At 40.4% G+C, this 20,340-nt stretch overlaps 1 protein-coding gene across 1 annotated transcript in view; it reads right to left on the bottom strand.

The window, feature by feature from the left end:
- LOC307159631 (uncharacterized protein) overlaps positions 1-20,340 on the bottom strand; it is a 732,752-nt gene that overhangs the window by 561,937 nt on the left and 150,475 nt on the right. The window lies entirely within an intron of this gene.

Below are 20,340 nucleotides of genomic sequence, written 5' to 3'. Positions count from 1 at the left end.
ACCTTTTAATTTAGGGCCCACATTTATTTTTTATTTTTCTTCCTAAAGTGTGTTTTATTCTATTTTTCTGGATTCTATGTTTTATGATTGAATACAAATGTAGCATCAAATATGATGTGTTTTGAAATGAATAAAAACTTTCATTTTAAATGTAATCAGACAGTTTCAGTGTGTGTTTAACAGTAGTTTTCCTCAGATGAAACGGGGGAAAGCTTGTGAAGTGACTCTGAAGAGCAGCTCTGGAGATGAAGATCATGTGGAGTGTCCTCATACAGTGAGACTCTGTGTGTGTGTGTGTGTGTGTGTGTGTGTGTGTGTGTGTGTGTGTGTGTGTGTGTGTGTGTGTGTGTGTGTGTGTGTGTGTGTGTGTGTGTGTGTCTATCCCAGTGTGTCACTGACTGTGTTGCACTTGGCAGAAAACCCAGTAAATAGACAATGTCGGAAGTTCAGTGTTTTTCCTTTTTTTTCTAAGCCTGAGGTAGTCGTGCTTCTACGGCTGCTGTCTCCTCTGTTACGGCCTCTACTGCGTCCTCATCTGGCTCCAGTGTCCAAAGGACGAGACAAAGTTAGATGACCAGCTTTGTGAGAACACCAATTGGCCCTGTCAAACAAAGCAAAGTGGATGAGGAGTTATCTAAAACGATTGCACTGGATTTTCAACCTTTTTCAATCGTCAGTGACACTGGATTTAGAAGATTCTAGAAGGCAATTGATCCATCATACATTTTACCGAACCGAAAGACTATATCAAACACTCTGATGCCACAGCTCTACAGCAGAATTAAAGAAGAGGTGAAGGGGAAAGTCAGCAATGCCTCTGCTGTGTGTCTGACGACTGATGCCTGGACGTCTCGGACAACTACAAGTTTTATGGCAGTCACTTGTCATTTTATCGATGAACATTTTACTCTATTATCACCTCTTCTTGACTGCTTTTCATTCACTGACCGACATACTGCTGACAACCTGGCAGCCGAACTTACAAAGATATGTGAAGAGTGGGAATCTCAAACAAAGTGGTTGCTTGTGTGACTGACAATGCCAGCAACATGAAAGCAGCTTTCCGGAAAGCTGAATGGAAGCACTTGCCATGCTTTGCCCACACATTAAATCTGATTGTGAGGAAAAGCTTAAACCACATTCAAGGGACAGTGACACAAGTCAAGAGTGTTGATGAGTTTGTCTATCTATGTTTGTTCATGTTTATGCATGTTCATGGTATGAAGCAGAGGTGCTATCAGCATCTGGATGTGGTGGACCAGTACCTCTCCCTAACCCTGACCCTGACCCTGACCCTAACCTTAACACTAACCCTGACCTGACCCTGACCCTGACCCGACCCTAACCCTAACCCTAACCCTGACCTGACCCTAACTCTAGCTGCACATTGACCTCTGGGTCCAGATGTTGGTGACCACAGGTGCTCAATCATTATGGCTACTCTGACAAGGTGAACTCAGATCCTGGAAATGATGAGCACTGTGTCATAATCACTAGTCTAACACACACCAGTGTATGGATGTATGCAGAACACATGCAAACGTAAATGTCTACAACACACTCTTATTTCTGTTTAAGTTAGGAGTTATTGTAAAGAGTTTCATGTCATTGTGGGAGAATCTGCACCAGTGGCTGAGCCAGAAGGGTGTCCCAGTGTGGAGAAACCGCATCAGTGTTTGTTGAATTATTGTTATTCTTACCATAAATTAAATCACGTGATAGTATTTATAACTTGAATTGACAGTTAATTTATTTAGTTTGCAAATAAAGTCTTTCTCCATTCTCCTCTACCTGGCGAACTGCTGTTTAGGTGAGCGCATTTACGTTTACATTTATTAATTTAGCAGACGCTTTTATCCAGAGCGACTTACAAATGAGGAATACAACAAGCACTTTGTCTCGAAAGCAGTAGCAAGAGAAGTGCTAGCAATACATGGTTTCGGTCATTGTCTGGAACAGTGAAAGCAAGGAGAGCACTTTCTGTGAAGATGTTTGTTGTTATTTTAACAGTCGTGAGGAGAATGCAGTTAAAGAGTTTCAGAATCAGTATACACAGTTTCTAAAGGACGTTATCGTGTGTGGAGGCCTCGTATCCATAGTGTGGTCTCACTTAAGACAAGCCTCACTGCTTTCAAACCTATTTTATTTATCTGACCTCCTCTCAGAGGGTAAAGTAATATCTGTTCTGTTGAGTACAAGGTCTTGTAATATTTTTTGTGTTTATGTCAATATTTTTGTGAGTTGTTTAATAATTCCAAATTGGTTCAATTCATTAATGTGTTGTTTTGTATTATTACATTTAATATAAATGTCTTTTAACATCTACATTTTGTCATTTTATTTGTAGGCCTACTTAAAAAAAAAAAAAAAACGTTATATCTGAATACAGAAAATGTATTTATTTTATAACAGCATATAACCTATACACTATATTATCAGAGCATATATGTTCATACATCATTTATATAGAGCATATATGTTCATACCGATACATGGCAACTGCTCAAAATCACCGTCATTTAGAAATAAGATCACGTGGGTGTTTGAATGGAGATCACAATCTTTTAACAAGTAATTGTGCCGCTCTATCATATAGTAGACAAACAAAACTGAAATTTAAGTCATTATTCACTAAAAATCTTTCCCTCTGCTGCAGCATTTAAATGTCATTCTCCATTCTGCATATTTAAACAATTGCAAAAAGCAATAGCGTTTTGCAATCAGTGTTGTCCTGTGAAAAAGCAACCGAGGGAGGAGATAGAGGGCATTGAAAAAGAGAGCAGTTCCCACAAGATATCGCTTTATGCCGATGATGTACTTTTATTTTTGAAGAATCCTACCAAATCTATCCCTTTACTAACAAAAATGATTGAAAACTTTAGTAAGTTTTCAGGATACAAAATAAACTACGAAAAATCCTTCGCTTTTCCGCTTGGCAATAGAATAAGCTCATTAAGCTATCACCCTTTTAAAGTGACCACAAAAGGATTTAAATATCTTGGTATATATTTTAGTGCAGATCTTTCAAAATTGATAAAACATAATCTTTTACCTGTAATAGCAAAAATAAAAACTGACCTTCTAAGATGGACTAATCTTTCACTATCTCTATTGGACTGCATAGCCATAATCAAAATTAATGTTCTCCCTCGCCTGTTGTATGTTATCCAAATGCTACCTATTTATATCCCATCCAAAATGTTTACAAAAATACACAGTGCGGTAGGAGTATTTGTGTGGAATAACAAAAGGCCAAGGATGGAACTTCGAAATCTTCAACTACCAATCAAAAAAGGAGGACTTGGCATCCCAAATTTTAAATTTTATCATTGGGCTGCACAACTAAAATTCATGGCAGAATGGATTAAAAAAAGCCATTTCTGCTTTCCAGATTTAGAAGGTATAGGTCTGGAAAGGGTTCAATTAGAACACCTTCCGTTTATATGTTTCACAAAAATATATACCAAGATTAAGAAAAATTATGTATTGAAAAATATCTGTAGATCTCTCAGTGCTGTTCGTAAATATTTTGGGCTTGACAAATATTCAGTGTTGGCTCCCATTGCTAATAATTCAGATACCTGTATCGATGCTGGTTTTAATGAGTGGAGAGAAGCTGGTATCATAAGGATATTAGATGTTTATGCAGACAATGCTCTTAAGTCTTTCCAACAATTACAGTATGAGTTTAATATTTCTCAAGCCCACTTCATTCGATACTTACAAATGAGAAGCTACCTTAGTTCTATTGAATACTATAAACAAGGTGGGAAAACAAATGTGCTTGATAGCATTTTATTAAAGGCAGCTGCATTGAAAAGTAAAACAATGACATATATTTATGACCAAGTTACAGCAAATAATAAAGGTTTAATAAATATTAAACAAAGTTGGGAACTTGACTTTGGTGTTACACTGGAAGACCAGATATGGAGCAAAGTATTAGATCATGCAAGACAAATTACTAAATCAAACAAATCATATGAAGTACAATATAAAATCATTAACAATTAAGCTGCATGTGACTCCTTTAACTCAAAGTAAATATGACACATTTACAACATTTTGTTTGAAGTGTAAAAGGGATACAGGAACTTATTTCCACTTAATATGGACCTGTCCTCTAATTGCATCATTCTGGTCTTCAGTTGTTCAGGAAATTGAAAAATCTTTTGGGATTAAAGTGCCACTGGATCCCAGATTGTGTATCCTTGGTGTAAACAATTGTGTGCCGGAAACAAAAACAATATCCATAATGTTGTATGCTGCTCGCCTTTCCATACTTCATGTTTGGATTAAAGAACACTCTCCTACTTTAATTCTTTGGCGTGAAAAACTCTTGTCATTGTTACCATACGAAAGACGGCATAATGTACTGGATGGAACTCTGGATACTTTTGTAAATGACTGGTCTCCCCTTAAAGACTATTTTGGACGTGAATGGCAAGCAATAACATGTATTGATATGGATTGAAAACAAGAAGTGTACATTTTTTGGATTTTACATAATTATATTTCACTTAATTTATATAGTTCCATAAACATAAAAAAGGAAAAGAAAGAAAATAAATAAAATACACACAAATGTGTTGGCATTTACTCAATTTGCAACAACCAATCCCAACCAAATAGTTTTATTTTTACCAATTGAAACATATGTCTTCGCCTGGCTCTTGATATATTAATTTATTTGTATTTACAAAAAACTCACCTCTTTCTCTCCATATTTACAAATCAGCTCTACATCTCTTTTTGTTATTGACTTAAATAAATCTTTTATTTTAACCTTCCTCCCTTCAAAATGTGCATAGTTCCTTCTTAGAACCACTGCTAGTCTGGCATGACTCAATATAAAATTAATTAAGCAATTGTCCATTTTTTTCTTTTTCTCCAAAATTCCAAACAAAAACATTTTACTCCATTCCTCCTCTGATTCAACTCACACACCCCAGTTTTCTATAAACAATATTTTTAGAAAGTAAAAAAAATCAACCAGAGCCTCACATCTCAAAAAATAATGTAAAAAACTCTCATGGCCATTATTACACACATCACACATTGCATTTACCTCATTGTTTATTTTATTTAACACCACATTTGTGTAGATTCTATTATGTCTTATCAAAAAAATCATTATTCTCACACTCTATACTGTTATATTTTACATTTAAGTTCGACCATATTGTTTCCACATCCAAATTATCAAACACCCACTTCCACACTTTCTCTGCTGCTGGCTCTTTTCTAACATCAACAATTAGCCTCCTGTATACATTTTTAACACTCAAGATTTGATATTTCTTTCCATCATCATCTATATACATCTCCGGCATACTTTGTTCTCTCTTGGATATACATTCACTTTCAATCAGATTTGTCCATTGTGTGGGTATACTTGATTTAATCTTTTCATATATTGTGTTCACTTTCTCTCTGTTCTCCATTCCCTCCAAATCACACACAGAGTCATAAATGCAATTGTTTCTGAGGAATCCTGAAATGACTTCATACATAACGTCTTTTACTTGTTTTATGCCTCCTTCTATAAATCTAGGTTCATATAACGTTTTATTTTTATGTTTACATTTTTCATTTAGAAACAGTGGTAGATTTTTAATAATATGTATGTCTTCACAATCATACTCTATCTTAGGCAGAAACTGCTTCCATGCCTCTAATACCTCCCGGTATATTTCTGGTATTCCTCCCGTCATGGATTGTTTAAAGCCCATGTACCAGCCATTTTCCCCTATTCCTCCTACATCATCAATATATTTTCTCAAGAATTCCTTCCACCCATAATCCCATCTACCTCCCATATACTTTATCACTGTTTTTATTCTCATTGCAGTCCTTTTTATTTCTAGGTCCATCAAGTTTAAACCTCCTTCCCATCTCTTTCCCACCAATGTTTTCTGTGCTATTTTCACTCCTTTTCCCTCCCATATAAAATCACACACAACTTTATTCAACTCATTCATCACCCACCCTGGCATTTCGATTACATTCATTACATACACACATACTGATAACAACAGACTATTTACTACAATTACTTTCCCATTTAATTTTAATTTCCTTCCTTTCCATACTGCGCATACTGTTCTTATTTTGTTAATCACCCCGGTCCAAGTCACATCTCTTGGCTCTTTGCTTTCCACCCCTAAATATACTCCCAGCACTTTTATATATTTTTCCTCTACTTTTACCCCTACCTCTACTCTCTCAACCTCCCCTATGTACATTAACTCTGATTTATCCCTATTTATTTTTGCCCCTGATGCCTTCCCATACTTCTCTACTACCTCTAGAACTCTTTTTACACTATTCCCCCCCCCCCCCCCCCCCCTCACAGTGATTGTGGCGTCATCCGCATACTGATTTATAATACATGTTGCTCCATATGGAAAATCAATCCCGACTATCCCTTTATCTCTCTTAATTAATGCGGCTAGAGCCTCTACTGAAATGGCATACAGTAATGCGGATAGGGGACATCCCTGTCTCACTGACCTCCCTATCTCAAACTTATCTGTTAGCACTCCATTTATCTTTACACAGCTTGTTGCCCTCCCATATAGTTTCCTCACCCATCCCACCATTTTCACCCCAAATCCAAACTTCTCTAATACTCTAAATAGGTATTCGTGTTCTACCCTATCAAATGCTTTATTCCAATCTATCCCTATTACTATTCCTCCTTTCCTATCTCGTTTCATATACTCTATCACATCTCTTACTGTCGCTATCGTGTCCGCTATATCGCTGCCTGGTACGCTATAACTCTGTGTTGGTTGCACTATACCCCCAATCACTCTTTTCACTCTGTTAGCTAAAACCTTAGTCAATATCTTATAATCAACATTTAGCAAACTGATTGGTCTGTAATTCCCTATATCTAACCTATTCCCTTTTTTATAAACTAAGGCAATCACTCCCTCTACCATCCTATTTTGCACTATCCCTGTTCTTTCTATCCCTCTGAATACTTCTACTAATATTGGTGCTACCTCTTCCTTATATACTTTATACCACTCTATACCTATCCCATCACTTCCTGGACTTTTTCCGCTCCTTAACCCCCCTATTGCCTCTATCACTTCTGCCTCTTCTATCTCCCTATCACACCAGTCTCCATCTTCCTTACTTAGAATATTCTCTACGCTTTCTAGCACGTCATCTATACTTTCCTCATCTACTCCTCCCCTTTGATATAACTCTTCATAAAATCCCTGCACCCTCTCCAAAATCTCTACATAATCTTTTGTTGCCTTACCCTCTTTTGTATTTATTTCGTTTATATATGTTTTACTTTGTCTCTTTTTCTCTAGACCTAAGAAATACCCTGTACATTTTTCACCTTCTAATGCATATTTTGCTTTGCTCCTTAAAATCGCTCCTCTACATTTCTCCCTCTCATATTTCTCTAGTACTGTTTTAAATTCTATATATTTTTCCATACTGTATCCTTCTTCATCTTCTGCCTTCTCCAACTCTTCTCTCAATCTTTCTCTTAACACCCTTTCTTCCTTTATCTTTTTCCTTCTTCTTTTCTTACTATATTTTATGCTAATTGATTTGATTTGGTCCTTCATTGTCTCCCATCTCTCTCCTATTCTATCATCTAATTTGCCATTCATTTTGAACTCATCTATCTTCTCGTTTTCTCGATTTAATAAATCCTTCATCTGTATCTCATATTCTTCCTCTTCAATATATCCTGCATTCAATATCCACATCCCTCCTCCTACCTCTTCATTTCCTATCTTGATTTTGAACCTAACAATATCGTGGTCACTTAAACTATTTTCTTGATGCCTTATTCCATCTATATACCTAATTATTTCTTCCTTTGCTAACACTAAATCTATTCTACTCTGTTTCAATATCCCTTCCCTTAACTGTTTCCTAGTGAACTCTCTTTTTTCTGGATTTTCATATCTCCACACATCTATCAATCCCTTGTCTCTTATTATCTCCATCAACATTCCCCTCGACTTCTCCCATCTGAATTTTACCCCCTTGCCAACATCTAATCTACTGCATTTTATGTTGAAGTCTCCCACTATAATACATTTTCCATCAACTAATCCTTTTAACTCTTCTAGAATTTCCCTCCTGTCCAATTCTACATTTGGAACATATATTTATTAATCTAAAATCTACATCTCTATACCTAAATTCGACTATCAAAATACTTCTCCCCTTATCTTTATATACTTCTTTTATATTTTCTACCCTATCTTTTTTAAATGAATATAGCCACACCTCTTGCATTCTTAGCTCCGTTATTGTAATATACTGTATGTCCCCCCTCCACTCTTCTCTCATCTCCTTCACCTTATCCTCTTCCCAATTTGTTTCTTGTATACAAATAATATCGCTTCTAAATGTAAATAGTAACTATTTCATCTTTGTTTGATCTCTTAACCAATTTATAGTTATTGATGTTACAGTGGCCATGAGAGCAAACCAAAAAACATATATCATGAAATAAAACATTTAAATAAATATCACATACCTGACCGTGGTTGTTTTATCTGTTCAGACTGTTCTCTGTCCATCTCAGACTTTCTCTTTGCGCTCAGTCTTTTGATCTTTGATTTCAGTCCTTCATCTCTCTTTTTTCCGCCACTACTTTCTCTGAATTCTGGTGCAGTCTCTTTCTTTTCCTCTTCTTCACTTCTTTCCTCTTCATTGTTTTCTCCTTTCTACTCCTCGCTCTCTCCCGACTGCTCCATCTCTTCCTCACCGCCATCCTCTTCGCTGGAACTTTCTTCTTTCACCTTCATCTTGTCCATCCATCTGCGCTCCCTCTATTCCCATCCGTTCTTCACAATCTCTTGCATAGTGTCCACTCTTGCCACACTTAAAGCACTTAAATTCAGGGCACTCTCTGAATATGTTCCCTGGCTTGAGTCTCAAACTTCGTGGAGTATGGAAGTGAACATACCTGCTCTGTGAAGCGAACTTTTAGGAACCGCGTTCCATCCACTGTATCCGTTCCAGGCCATACCCGACGTTTTATTGGTGAGAGTGGTCTTACTCCCCACTCTTCTAGCTTAGAGAGAATCTTCTCATCCTCTAAGTATACTGGCAAGTTGATAAAGGACACCACCATATCATTATTTATAATGTCTCTTGCATGCACCATCACTCCTTGTATTCTCACTCCATCCATTAGTTTTCCTTTTGCCTCTTCGTCCTTCATTGTGAGTTTGTAAATCCTTTCACCTCTCACTCTGCAGCCGATCACCTCTCCACACTCCTTCTTTACTCCTTTCAAAACTCCATCATGGAAATTTTCTCAGTTCCCTCCACTTCCACCTCGACAGTCAGCACCTTGCTGTATTTCTCTCTTAATCCTCCTTGTGGTCCTCTGCTGTTTTCTTCTCTCTCTTTCTGTATGTCTCTTGTGACTTTACTTATCTCGTGTTGTGTTTGCATCTTTGTTTGTTTGTCTGCTCCCTTCCTTTTCTCCTCCTCTTCGTTCTTCCCATCGATGCTTTTCCGCATTATTTCTTGCTCTCCTTTCTTTACTGCAGCCATGTTGTCCATCGGTAGCATGGAACAAACAAACCAAGTTCAGAGTCCCCCAAACAGCCTAAGCTGGTGGGGGAGGTTATCCAGGCTAAATCTAACTTTCAAAAAAACTTGTTCTTCAAAAACAAACTTAAATCCAAAGACAAAATTAATCAAATCAAAAGTTTTAAGCAAGCACTGTTTGGCTACTTCATTGCCGCCTCACTCTCTGGACTGTACCACCATGCATTCTCAAACTGGTATGGCCGTAAGCAAAATCTGCTGCCAAAAACTGGCTTTTTAAAGAAATTCAGAGACTATTTCAGGCTTTTTGAACAAACTCTTAGGGCCCTATCTTGCACCCAGCGCAATTGACTTTGTACACCGACGCATGTATCATTCCTATTTTGCACCCGCGCAAAGCGCGTTTTTCCCTCCACAGAAGCACGTCGCTAAACTAGGGAATGAACTTGCGCTCCCTGGGCGGTTCAGCGCAGAAAAGGAGGCGTGTTCAGGCGCAAACGTTCCTTCATGCTATTTTGCAGGTTTAGAAAACAGTTGCGCCACTAACCAGGAAAAAATAGTTTAAAGTCAGTGGCGCGTTGCGCATGTTATTCATATGCTATTTTAAGGGCGCATGCTGGGCCATACTCAATGTAGCGTGTGCACAACGCGCATACACTTTGATTCTCTCATCTACACAGAAGCAGGAGTTTTCATTTTTGCAAATCATACATTATTACGATAGATAGATAGATAGATAGATAGATAGATAGACAATTTATTATAAAAGCATACATCTAGCTTACACATTTACCCAAATTCTCATACGCCTTTTTAACCGAAGTTAATTTGGGTGGGTTTCTCCATCCCCAACGTCCCTGATGAGAGCGTTGCTCTCCTCGGCTGTGAACCGCTCCTCGCGTGCGTCTGGCAAACCCGCCGTTATAATATAGGAATCCGCTTTAGAACAAGCGCGTCTGCTCTTAAAGGGAATGTGAGATGACGCTCTGATTGGTTTATTTCACGTTACGCCCAAACCACACCTATGAATAATGAAGCTACTTCAGACCAACCCATTTTAGATTTGCGCCTGGCGCAAGAGTAATTTATCCCGCCGGGAAAATAGCAACAGCGCCAAGACCCGCCCACAAAGTTACTTGCGCTTTGCGCTTTGACACTTGCGTTTCAGATCGTTAAAATAGGGCCCCTAGACTCTAAGACCAAAAATGCTTCAGCACCTGGTATTCCCAGGCGGTCTACCATCCAAGTACTAACCAGGCCCGACTCTGCTTAGCTTCCGAGATCAGACGAGATCGGGCGTTCTCAAAGTGGTATGGCCGTAAGCGAAATCTGCTGCCAAGACTGGGCTTTTTGAAGAAATTCAGAGACTATTTCAGGCTTTTTGAACAAACTCTTAGACTTTTTTACAGCACCTATCTGTCCTACAGCGTTTTTTCTACTTTACCACAGTAAAGAATACGGAAATAATAGGCCTAATTAAAAGCGAACAAAGGAAGAAACGTTTATAATCCCCTTTGGAAATGGGTGAGACGCGAGTGACGATATTGGAAAAGAAACAAGAGATTCCATGCAGGGATGTCACGATTTTTGAATATTCGATTAGTTGATTTAATTATAGAATATCGAATAGGTTGTGCGATTATTCTCTAAAATAAAATCTCCATGTTCTGGTGCTGATGCGGTGGTGACGCGTTCATGTAACCAGATGGTGATGCTGCCAGTAACGCACATAACAGCTGTCACAAAGAACTGGCAAAAGTAATGATTATGAATGTGTCAAATATAGCAAGGAGACATTTGAATTGTTTATTAATAAAGTGTTATCTGTGTCGGCTGCAAGGATGAAGTTGACGATGCTGACTCGTCATCTTCTCAGTGAACACGCCTATAGAGAGAAATGCACACTTCATACGGAATTCATAAGCATATGCTAGTCGGTTTATTTTCGTTTGAATTGTTTTGTTTAAAAGTAGACAATTCTATATAGAATATAGAATAACTAATGGAATATTGTTAAATTCGCTGATAATCGGGTGACCAGATCGCAAACCAGAATTCAAAGCCGACAAAGCTTAAATTTATGGGCTCGCGCACAACTCTCTCATTCGTCATGAATCCAAACTTTTCCATGGCTGCATGTAACATTTAATTGCTAACCTATTATTTCTTTTGTAAACAAAGCTTTGTGCTTCACTTGTGTCATAATATTAATGTAAAAACAGCATTCACATACAAACATTTTTTTTGGTGAACCACCGCCGGTGCTACTCAGCCACCGCGGTGGTGCGTTGTCAAGTTTACCGGCACAGCCCTAATAAGAGGATGTGTGTGAGAGAGTGAGTGTGAGGATGTGTGTGAGAGAGGATGTGTGTGAGGATGCGTGTGAGAGAGTGAGTGTGAGGATGTGTGAGAGAGTGTATGTGAGGATGCGTGTGAGATAGTGTATGTGAGGATGCATGTGAGAGAGAGTGTGTGTGTGTGTGTGTGTGTGTGTGTGTGTGTGTGTGTGTGTGTGAGAGAGAAAGAGAGAGAGAAAGAAAGGGAGAATGTGATAGGTTGTTGACTGACATTACTGCTTTTTTTACCTCTGCAAGAACTCCAGGGTTGCTCCTTGGTCTGCTGGGTATGAAATGTTCAAGCAGTAGTATGAGGCAAACATCAACCTGACAGCATCACTGAAGATGGTGATGTGGCTGTTCACTATCACTTGGTCCACAGACCAGACCTAGACCACAGACTTACAAAAAGTACTCTGCATTCAAAGGAGAACTTCCTGTTGTAACATATGCATAAGAAAAAATAAGGGATATAAAGAACTGTGACAAACTGAGCCCAAAGAACATAAATTCAAGTAATTATTAAATATAGTTTTACTTTAAAAATATTCAAACATACCACACACAATTATGCAGGGTGTTGGAAGTTCAGCAGTGTCCACTTCAGAGGGCAGATCCACTTTATAGAACATCTGGTCCTCTCTCTCGCCGAAGTACTGGAGAACTAGCTGAAGAAACCCAGCAGTGTTGACATCATCCACATTCTTCTGAAGACATTCTTGTGACATTTCTCTGAAGATGGTCTCCATCTTTGCTGTCTTGTCACTACACTTGAAGTAGGACACAACCCTTGCACACTTACTTGCTATGCTTTTATCAATGTCCATTCCTGTAAATGAGTCTTCATGCCAACTGTCTCAAATAAATATGGCCATTCATGTGTCAAATCAGAGGTCTCAATACCACGGATGATGTCTTTTCTTTGGGTGAAGAAGGTGGCCCTCATCATGTTGTCAATACCTTTGGTGTCAGGGCACCTTTCTTTGTACATTTTTTTCAATTCCTCCTGTACATGTTTCTGGGAATCAGGCATTTCATTAAGTGGTAGCCGCACCGGTTGCCAGTTGAAACACCCATAGGTGTCTAGTCTTTTCTTTCTACATGGAGTATCTTCACCTTCACTGTTGCTAACAGCTTGTCTCTTTAAAGAAAGTGATGTGTTTCCTCTCCTCACATTATCCACTCTGCTGATCATCTGTTTGATGACTGAATCATACCCACTGCCTACAATTTCACCTTCAATGACATATCTGAATGCCCCAGGATATGCCTTGGCCATCTTTCTTGCAATCTCACTGATGTGTTTCTTCCCGGGTGTTGGACATATTGTTAATATTTCACTCACTATCAGTCGTATAATTTCAAGTCTCTCATTTTTTGTTGGTCGCGTCCCTGTTTCCAGTTTTCCGATGATCTCAGGTGGCATCTTCTTCCAAGGAATTTCAAAACTATAATGCCAGCTGTCGTCAGGCAGTTGATGAGGTGTGAAACCCACACTTGAACTAGATGTTGACACTGAGTTTGAACTTGCTGAGCTGTGGGCACCTAAAGAGATGCAGAAGTACACAAAGAACATAGGCTGTTATGAAATAATGCTACATGCACTGTAAAGCCATCTATTTTTCCACACACTGTAAAATTTGGGGTGTGGGTTAGTTAATGTTTCAATCCATCAAAGAAACAGATGATACACAAGGAGATGCCAGAGCTGGAAGAGCCTCACATATTTACACCCTGTTTTATAGTATATTATGGTCTTTCAATAAATGATGGCTTGTACAACAGTGTGTGAACATTATTTAAGGTTGGGTATATCATTGAAAAACACCTAACAAGTGTCACAGTGTCTGGTTTATGTTCCTTGGGTCACCACTAGATGTCCTCCTTCCCCACGGTGTCCATCACACTCTTGAACTACATCCCCCATGATCCTTGTCTTTTCATTGCACTCAGCTGTCCCTTATCACTGATCATTGCACTCAGCCTGTTCCCCATTAGCATTGTCATTTCCTTGAGTATATATACCCTGTCTGTCTTAGTGTTTGTCATGGAGTCCTTGTCCTTGTCCCCACACTTCTGTTGTTATCCTAAGCCTGTTTGCCTGCGTTTACTTTTTATGTTTTGGATTGCTTTGTTGGATTTGACCTTTGCCTGGACTGGTTGTGAGTACGGATTACCCTTAAAATAAAATACTGCAAATTGGATTTCTCTTGTTTCCTGTGTGTGTGTGGATCGTGACAGAAGGACTCCGTCACACTAAGAGATCCAGCGGTATGTTTACCCACTTCTCCTCCCCAGCCACCGAGCGGGAGAGGAAATATAGGTTTGAGGGAACCCGTTTAGCCATTTTTCGTGGGACCCGGGGAGGTCGCAGAGGAGTTGGTCATCGAGAGGAAGTCCAACATCACTTTCCTCCCCTGCCCCCCTTCGACCCTGGACTCATGAGGGATGGATCGGAGCCGCCGTCTCGCCATCGTGGACGGAGAAGGGGGAGGAGGTACACGTCTGCCGATCCAGAGAAGGTTCACGTCACTTCTGCCGATCCTGGGTCTCCGGACAAGATGGCTGCCGCAGAGCTGGTGTCCCCTGAGAAGATGGCCACTGAAACATTATTGGATTATTTTTCTACGCTATTCAATATCCTAGAAATTCCCAGGAGTGTTCACGTCACGTCTACCGATCCAAAGACCGTTCACGTCACGTCTGCCGATCCAGAGACCGTTCACGTCACGTCTGCCGATCCAGAGACTGTTCACGTCACATCTGTCGATCTAGAGATTGCTCACGTCACGTCTGTCGAGCCTGTGTCTTCGGACAAGATGGCCACCGCCGAGCCTGTTCACGTCACGTCTGTCGAGCCTGTGTCTTCGGACAAGATGGCCGCCGCCGAACCTGTGTCTTCGGACAAGATGGCCACCGTCGAGCCTGTTCACGTCACGTCTGTCGAGCCTGTGTCTTCGGACAAGATGGCCGCCGCCGAGCCTGTTCACGTCACGTTTGCCGAGCCGGTGTCTTCGGACAAGATGGCCGCAGCCGAGCCTGTGTCTTCGGACAAGATGGCCGCCTCCGAGCCTGTTCAAGTCACGTCTGCCGAGCCTGTGTCTTCGGACAAGATGGCCGTCTCCGAGCCTGTTCAAGTCACGTCTGCCGAGCCTGTGTCTTCGGACAAGATGGCCGCCGTCGAGCCGGTGGTGTCTATTCCTGAGCCGGTGTCTGTATCTGTTCCTGAGCCGGTGTCTGTGTCTGTTCCTGAGCCGGTGGTGTCTGTTCCTGAGCCGGTGGAGTCTGTTCCAGTTCCTGAGCCGGTGGAGTCTGTTCCAGTTCCTGAGCCGGTGGAGTCTGTTCCAGTTCCTGAGCCGGTGGAGTCTGTTCCAGTTCCTGAGCCGGTGGAGTCTGTTCCAGTTCCTGAGCCGGTGGTGCCAGTTCCAGTGCCTGAGCCGTTGGTGCCAGTTCCAGTGCCTGAGCCGGTGGTGCCAGTTCCACCGCCCGAGGGGTCGCCTGAGCCGGTGGTGCCAGTTCCACCGCCCGAGGGGTCGTCTCCGCCGTGGCCGCCCGAGGGGTCGTCTCCGCCGTGGCCGCCCGAGGGGTCGTCTCCGCCGTGGCCGCCCGAGGGGTCGTCTCCGCCGTGGCCGCCCGAGGGGTCGTCTCCGCCGTGGCCGCCCGAGGGAAAGTCTCCGCCCTGGCCGCCCGAGGGAAAGTCTCCGCCCTGGCCGCCCGAGGGAAAGTCTCCGCCCTGGCCGCCCGAGGGAAAGTCTCCGCCCTGGCCGCCCGAGGGAAAGTCTCCGCCCTGGCCGCCCGAGGGAAAGTCTCCGCCCTGGCCGCCCGAGGGAAAGTCTCCGCCCTGGCCGCCCGAGGGACTGTCTGCTCTGACCTGGCCGCCCGAGGGACTGTCTGCTCTGCCCTGGCCGCCCGAGGGACTGTCTGCTCTGACCTGGCCGCCCGAGGGACTGTCTGCTCCGCCCTGGCTGCCCGATGGACTCTCTGCCCGATGGACTGTCTGCTCCGCCCTGGCCGCCAGATGAACTGTCACTCCCTGTCCCCGTTTCCCTCCATGGACCTGGCCCCCCATCCCTCCCCCTGATCCTCCACCAGTCCACCTCCCGCCTGGACTTTTGTTTGTCTGTCACGTCTTGGAGCGTCTGGTAGCCGCTCCGTAGAGGGGGGGTTATGTCACAGTGTCTGGTTTATGTTCCTTGGGTCACCACTAGATGTCCTCCTTCCCCACGGTGTCCATCACACTCTTGAACTACATCCCCCATGATCCTTGTCTTTTCATTGCACTCAGCTGTCCCTTATCACTGATCATTGCACTCAGCCTGTTCCCCATTAGCATTGTCATTTCCTTGTGTATATATATACCCTGTCTGTTTTAGTGTTTGTCACGGAGTCCTTGTCTTTGTCCCCACACTTCTGTTGTTATTCTAAGCCTGTTTGCCTGTGTTTACTTTATGTTTTGGATTGCTTTGTTGGATTTGACCTTTGCCTGGACTGGTTGTGAGTACGGATTACCCTTAAAATAAAATACTGCAAATTGGATCTCTCTTGTTTCCTGTGTGTGTGTGGATCGTGACAACAAGCAAATTCAGGTGTGATGAATGAAAGGTTCACCCAACGATTCTTTACGTGAAAAATGTGACATAATTCATCAAACTTTCCTGAAATTTACATTTAGTCATTTAGCAGACCCTTTTGTCCAAAGCAAATTACAAATTAGGACTAAAGTAAGCGAGTCATCGTGAAGAGGCAAGAAACAACGCAAGAAGTGCTCAAAATACAAAGTGCAGGCATTGTTCAGAGTAGCATAAGCCCGATAAGCGAGGATTTAAAGGAAAAAGGAGAAATTATTTATTTTTTTAAGAGGTTAAGTGCTCACGGAAGAGAAGGGTTTTCAGCTGTCTTTTGAATGTTGGCAGGGATTCTGCATTCCGGATGAGGGTGGGGAGAGCATTCCACCAGCATGGAACCGTGAATGAGAATGTTCTGGAAAGTGATTTTGTGGCTCTAGGAAGAGCTGTGTGTCATCAGCATAGCAGTGGTAGGAGAAACCTAGAAGTAGATCTAAAATAGATCTAAATGTCCCATTAAAGGATTAGTTCACCTCAAAATGAAAATTTCCTGATAATTTACTCACCCCAATGCTATCCAAGATGTTCATTTCTTTCTTTCTTCAGTGGAAAAGAAATTAAGTTTTTTTAGGAAAACATTTCAGGATTATTATTTATTTATTTTAAACTGCATTGATTTGGACTTCAACAATTTGATGACTGTTGAAGTCCATTGTGTGGAGAAAAAATCCTGAAATGTTTTCCTCAAAAAGTGGAAAATGTTTTCCTTTTCCACTGAAGAAAGAAAGACATGAACATCTTGGATAGCATTGGGGTGAGTAAATTATCAGGAAATTTTCATTTTGAGGTGAACTAATCCTTTAAAGGCATTCAGTACACCATGTACTCACCAGAAAGGGACATTTCATCAGGACTGTCACAGGCTTTATTTGAGGACAGTCGGTTGCTGGAAGGGCTTTCAGACACATCACTTTGACCTTAATAAAGGACATAATCATAGACTCATGTTGTGTAATATATTTTGCAAGAGTAATACAAATCTAGTAACCCCCCTTAGCTGTTCTAAATTGTCTTATTGCTTAAATATGAGTTGCATTAAATACAAATTCAAACACATACAGATGGTGCCCAACCAGAATGCCTATTACCGTCGCGCCAGCTGCCGCGGCGAAATCACCGCGGCGAAAATAAACCAGCCGCATTTCAAAGTCGTTCCCGAAATGACCGCCAGGTGGCGCAAAGGGACATTGTGCAAATCAGCAGCAATTGCCGTATTTTAAAATGTAAGTGGGTTAAATATAAAACCCTAAACCTAATAGGCATATTTTTCATATATATAAATAGGCCTATAAGGCTACAACAGAATAGAACTAAAGATAGAATCAATTTTAGAACTGAAAAAATAGAATCAAAAGTTAAAAATAGAGACGATATTAGGAGCAATGACGCTATTCTATTGAGGAATTAGATAAATGAAGAGCTCTCGTGAGCGATACAATTGCATAGTAATTTATAGTGATTTCAAAAGCAGTCCTTAAAAAAAAAAATACATGGAGTAGTGTGGCATAAATTTTGAGAGATTACGCGGAACGCGTTTTAGTTAAGATCCTGGTTTCAATGCCCTTAATGTATATAGGCTAGGCTACTGCTTTAAAAAAATGTCACAACGCATTTTGAGATTGTTTTGAATTAAACATTGAAGTTTAAAATGTAGTGTTTTGGCACACCAGGCCGAGTGGCGTTACGCATTGTTCAAAAATCAGGTTTTATTCTGGCATGTTGAATTGGCGTTTTTTTATTTTTAGATAATTTATTAGTTTTTTAATTTATTAGATTTAGATTTTAGATTTCGTTAGATTTATTTTTTCTCATAACAGCTAAAATAACTTAATATATGCCTTGTCTTAATATGACCTACTTAATATAGGCAATAGGCATATAATAGCCTATATAATAAATTAGCAAAACTTGGCCACTAAATATTTAATTTTCAATTATTTTAATTATCACAATTAAAGTTTTAATTTTATTAAATTGAACAAGCGCAACAATCAGCATTTAATCAAATATTCTAAAAGATGTATTATTAATAATAATGTTATTTCAACATAATACTTCGTTATATCATAATATCGTTTTGTCGACATAATATGTGTGCGTGCAACAAGCAAGATGTGTATTTGTAAATCCGGTGATGCGTGCATTGATTTTTATCAATAAACTAGTGTTTTCTGACAGTGTCGACTGCAAAGATGAAGTTGACGATCGCCATATTTGTAGTGAACGCACCTAGAGATAAATGCACATAAAGACATAATCTGATTATCAGAGAGTATAGCCTTTTCTTTTCGTTTTGAATTATTTCGTTTGAAGACATTTCAAGCTTTGTGTATTTGATGTATTTATCATGTCTGTGTGAGGCATACGCTGAGTTTCGTTAAGTTAGTGACCGCGCGGGCGCCTCCATGATTAGTGTCTGTTATATTTGCTTCTCTTACTTATTAAATACAGGCAATTGGTTGATGAAAAATTGGTTAAAATTAAGATACAATTTATAGAAAACGAAATTCACTTTAAAGAAAGGTTTTCTACTAAACAAAACTTAATGAAGTGGTCAAAATCATGTCTGACCCACTCCATATCCATCTCTCCATATAGCCTAATGCATCCTATCTTACTCGTGCTGTTCACTTTTCATATTCAACATAGATGGAAAAAAAATTAATTAAATGAAACCTTGTAACGAATTCACACTGTAGGGTAGACTGTGTACAGTTGAGACACCTTAAATAACTTGCGTTCGCAGCAAGCACAAGTTGTGATTTTTGTTGTGCACTTGCATATTAGTGTCAGCTGGGAAGGAAATATAGAGACCAGGGGTGCGTTCTCCGATAACGTTGTCTCTTAGCGCGCTACGAAGACTCAAAAGGTACACCTTAACTACAGGTATACCTTTCCTACGTGTGTTCTCCGAACTATACCTTAGGATGTTGCTTAAGGTAAACCTTCTTAAGTTCGACCTTAGCAGGCGCTGTCCATGGTGGAGGCGCTGAATAGGTTGATATCGATGCCTCGATGATCGATTGTGCGCTCTTTCCTTCACAGCGGTATAGGTAAAGTATTGAGAAAACAATGTTCTTTATAAAGAAGCGTTTTAGAAATAGTACAAACTGCATTTATCGGGCTCATTGAAATATGTACATGCAGAAATAAATATGAGTAGTCCTATGTGTTTATAATTTAGCAAGTGTGCAATCCCAAACCCTTACGGCCATAAGTGTGTTAATGTTCTCCACAACGTATGCTGATTATCCACCAGCCATGTAGTTGACATACACTAACTGGCTCCGCGGACGGCGCCGTCTTTGATTTAAAACAAGTACTCGCTGTCTCGCTGCCATAGCTATAAAGTTTGTGTAAACTCATCTTTCTTTATATAGACTCCTAAGCCTTTTCTGTCAAATGGTTCGCCAGCTGATGTGCCTTAGGATAGTAATTAAAAAAGCTAACAACCATTATAGTGTATGGAAACTTTATTAATGAAAACACTTCCATACACTGGGTGTAGGCTATAACAACTTAAGTATTTTATGTGTAAAATTTTAAAGTAAAGTAAAAATGTAATTTTAATACTAAATCAGATTTTATATTAAATGTTCATATACAATTTTCTATGTGTAATTAAACTGCGATGTAAAAAAGCTTTTTGCGTAGTGGTGGCCACTAGCGGTATGAACCGTCAGCAGCGATAAGGTATAGCTAAGAGCGCTCCAGACCAACCTTACGAACGTATGACTTACAGAAGGTATACTTAACTAAGAAGGTTTCGGAAACCACGTATTAACGATAAGGTACTTCTTAAGGTACAACTTAAGAACGACGTAGCGTTAAGG

This window comes from Squalius cephalus (assembly GCF_949319135.1).
Source record: "Squalius cephalus genome assembly, chromosome: 1".
In the NCBI taxonomy this organism is placed as follows: domain Eukaryota; kingdom Metazoa; phylum Chordata; class Actinopteri; order Cypriniformes; family Leuciscidae; genus Squalius; species Squalius cephalus.
This window is presented reverse-complemented; position numbering and strand designations above follow the sequence as displayed.